The sequence below is a fragment of the Microcebus murinus genome, chromosome 1, assembly GCF_040939455.1.
Source record: "Microcebus murinus isolate Inina chromosome 1, M.murinus_Inina_mat1.0, whole genome shotgun sequence".
In the NCBI taxonomy this organism is placed as follows: Eukaryota; Metazoa; Chordata; class Mammalia; order Primates; family Cheirogaleidae; genus Microcebus; species Microcebus murinus.
In genome coordinates, this window is record NC_134104.1 from 97,296,917 (window position 1) to 97,301,173 (window position 4,257).

At 35.1% G+C, this 4,257-nt stretch overlaps 1 pseudogene; it reads left to right on the forward strand.

Moving 5' to 3' along the window:
- The first annotated feature begins 504 nt into the window (after positions 1–504).
- On the forward strand, positions 505–1,605 carry LOC105881183 (protein SGT1 homolog pseudogene; annotated as a pseudogene).
- Positions 1,606–4,257: the final 2,652 nt, after the last annotated feature.

Genomic DNA, 4,257 nt, shown 5'->3' on the forward strand with positions numbered 1-4,257 from the left:
GGCCAAACAGACTCCTGAAGCCCCTTAGTCCAGGCCTTAGTTCCTGCATTTCTGGACTCACTCTGAAACATAAGGAAACAAGCTGCCCTGAAGGAAAGGCCCTAGTCCTGGAACTTTCTTACTAAAGGGCTCTTGGGTTTTGAATAAACATCAGAGGTAGCCAGGCAACAGTTGTCACCATGGGCTTTGTGTGAGACTGGGCTGGCATCAGATGTGACTTGGTGCTGGAGGCCATGAGGGAGTGTGACTCTCATTCTTCTCCCAACTCCAGCAATCTAGCACAGAGGGTAAGGGAAGAGAGTGAAAAACTTTGCTTTATAATCTAGGTAATTTTCCTGTATATTACCCAATTCCACCAAGAAAGTACCACCAGTAGCCTGCAAGAGTTACAGCATTACTGGGCTTAGGGCACCTCATGTGGTGATACAACTGTGGTGACCAAATACTTAGATCACAATATTCAATTTGTTTTGAATATCTGTAAAGCTTTCTCAAGAAGGGATAACCGCGGTAGTAGCAGCTTCAAAGGGAGCACTTGTGACTGGCAGGGATGGCGGCGGCTGCAGCAGGCCCTGCAACAACCCAGAGGTTTTTCCAGAGCTGCTCAGATGCTCTGATCGACGAGGATCCCCAGGCGGCGTTAGAGGAGCTGACTAAGGCTTTGGAACAGAAACCAGACGATGCACAGTATTATTGTCAAAGAGCTTATTGTCACATTCTTCTTGGGAATTACTGTGATGCTGTCGCTGATACAAAGAAGTCTCTTGAACTTAATCCAAATAATTCTACTGCTATGCTGAGAAAAGGGATATGTGAATACCATGAAAAAACTATGCTGCTGCTCTAGAAACTTTTACAGAAGGGCAAAAATTATATAGTACAGATGCTGATTTCAGTGTCTGGATTAAAAGGTGTCAAGAAGCTCAGAATGGATCAGAATCTGAGGTGTCTACATCCCAGCGGACTCATCAGTCAAAAATCAAGTATGACTGGTATCAAACAGAATCTCAAGTAATCATTACACTTATGATCAAGAATGTTCAGAAGAATGATGTAAATGTGGAATTTTCAGCTAAAGAGTTGTCTGCTTTGGTGAAACTTCCATCTGGAGAGGATTACAATTTGAAACTCAGACTTCTTTATCCTATAATACCAGAACAGAGCACGTTTAAAGTACTTTCAACAAAGATTGAAATTAAAATGAAAAAGCCAGAGGCTGTGAGATGGGAGATGCTAGAAGGGCAAGGAGATGTGTCTAAACCAAAACAGTTCATAGCAGATGTAAAGAATCTATATCCATCATCATCTCATTATACAAGAAATTGGGATAAATTGGTTGACGAGATCAAAGAAGAAGAAAAGAATGAGAAGTTGGAGGGAGATGCAGCTTTAAACAAATTATTTCAGCAGATCTATTCAGATGGTTCTGATGAAGTTAAACATGCCATGAACAAATCATTTATGGAGTCTGGTGGTACAGTTTTGAGTACCAACTGGTCTGATGTAGGTAAAAGGAAAGTTGAAATCAACCCTCCTGATGATATGGAATGGAAAAAGTACTAAATAAATTAATTTGCTTTTATTGTATTGCGTATATTCACCTAATGCCCATTGTGTATTGATATTGCATTCTTGAATTATCAGCATTGAATATCTTTTGAAAGATTATACCTCTTTACCTCTTTGTGCTTTAAAAATGATTTTCCTTTAAGTGTTCTAAGAATCTAATGAAGAATGAAGATCTCGTTTTATCATTTCTGTCCTTAAGGATTTTAGACATGCTGAAACTGAATGAAGTATCATTTGCTACTAGATAGATTAGTACTATCTAGTTGTGGGAGTGGAGAAATCTTTAATGATATATTTTGGGTTATTGCCTTATTTTTGATGTAGTATTCTGTTAATAATTTATTAGACCTGGCAGCTTTGGATAAGCATAGATTTTTCAACTTCAGTATTATATTGTGTTTGCTTTTAAAAACTGCTTTTGAATGGAGTTGTAAATACAATTTTTCTATGAAAAAAAAAAAAGAAGGATGGGTTCAAACAAGCCCAAACTGCAAAGATTAAAATAAATTCTTAACTATTCATTGTCCAGACATTGATGAAAATCCACAAGCATCAAGACCATCCTGGAAGATATGACCTCACCAAATGAACTAAATAAGTTACCAGTGATCAACCTTGGAGTGTTGGAGATAGGTGACCTTTCAAACAATGAATTCAAAATAGCCGTCTTGGAGAAGCTCAATGAACTTCAAGACACAGAGAAGGCATCCAGAAACCTAACAGAGAAATTTAACAAGAAAAAATAATAAAAAAATGAAGCAGAAATTCTAAAGCTTAGGGATTTAACTGACAAACTGGGAAAAGCATCAGTATCTCTCAAAGAGAGAAATGACCAAGCAAAAGGAAGAATTATTGAGCTTGAATATAAACAATTTGAAAATAGACATAATTGACACACCTTTAACCAGAATAACCAAGAAAAAAAGAAACCCAAATAAATGAAATCAGAGATGAAAAAGGAGACATTATAAGTGATATTGCAGAAATCCGAAAGATCATTACAGACTGCTATGAACAACTATATTGCCAATAAATTTGAAAATGTAAAAGTGGATAAATTACTAGACAAATATAACCTACCAAGATTGAACCAGGAAGAAATCCAAACCCTAAATAAACAAATAACAACTAATGAGATAAAAGCAATAATAACAAGTCTTCCGTCAAACAAAAGCACAGAACCCAATGATTTCATTGTTGAATTTTACCAAGCATTCAAAGATCTAATACCAATCTTACTTAGACTATTTAAAAACATCAAGGAGTAAGTAACACCCCAAAACTGATTCTATGAGGCCTATATACAAAGAACTAGACAAAGACACAAGAATAGAAAGCAATAGTCCAATATCTCTGGTGAACATAGATGAAAAAATCCTCAACAAATACTAGCAAGCCTAATTCAATAATATATTAAAAACTATTCTTCATCATAATCAAGCGGATTCATCTCAGAGATGCAATGATGGTTTAACAAACACAAATCAACCAATGTGACACATTCTATCAATAGAATTAAGGACAAAAACCATGTGATCATTTCAATTATTGCTGAAAAATCATTCCATAAAATGTAACATCCCTTTATGATAAAAACTGGGTACAGGAGGAACTTACCTCAACATAAATAAAAGCCATATATGACACACCCAGAGCTAGTGTCATACAGAATGGGAAAAAAAGGAAAGCTTTTCCTCTAAGATCTGGAACAAGACAAACATGCCCAGTTTCACCACTGTTATTTAACATAGTAGTGAAAGTTCTAGCTAACGCAATCAGAAAAGACAAAGAAATTAAAGGCATCTAATTTGTAAAGAAAAAAGTCAAAATATCCTTGCTTACAGATTATATGATTTTATACCCAGAAAAGCCCAAAGACGCCACACACACACACACACACACACACACACACACACACACACACACACCAAAAAACAAAAACAAACTACTGGAACTCATAAAGTCAGTAAAGTTGCAGGATACAAAATCAACATACTATTAATAAAATCAGTATCACTTCTATATGCCAACACTAAACAATTTGATAAAGAAACCAAGTTAGAAATCCCATTGACAATAGAAGCAAATAACATTAAATTACTAGTAATAAACTTAACCAAAGAAGTGAAAGATCTCTATAATTAAAATTATAAAATATTGATGAAAGATATTGAAGAGGATGCAAAAAAATGGAAAGATATTCCATGCTTATGGATTGGAAGAATCAGCATGGTTAAAATGTCCATACTACTCAACAAAATCTACAGATTCAATATAATTCCCATCAAAATACCAATGACATTCTTCACAGAAATAGGAAAAAAAACCTAAAATTTACATGGAATCATAGAAGACTCAGAATAGACAAAGCCCTCTTGAGGAAAAAGAACAAAACTGGAGAAATCACATTACCTCACTTAAAGTTATACTTCAGAGCTGTAGCAATCAAAGCAGCAGACTACTGGTATAAAAACAAACACATAAACCAATGGAACAGAATACAAAATGAAGAAATAAATCCTCATATCTACAGTGAGCTTATTTTCAACAAAGGAGACAAGAACATACAGTGAAGATAAGACAGTCTCTTCAATAAATGGTGTTGGGAAACTGAATATCTTTATGCAGAAGATGTAATCTAGACCCTTATATTTCACCATATGCAAAAATCAAATCAAAATGGACTAG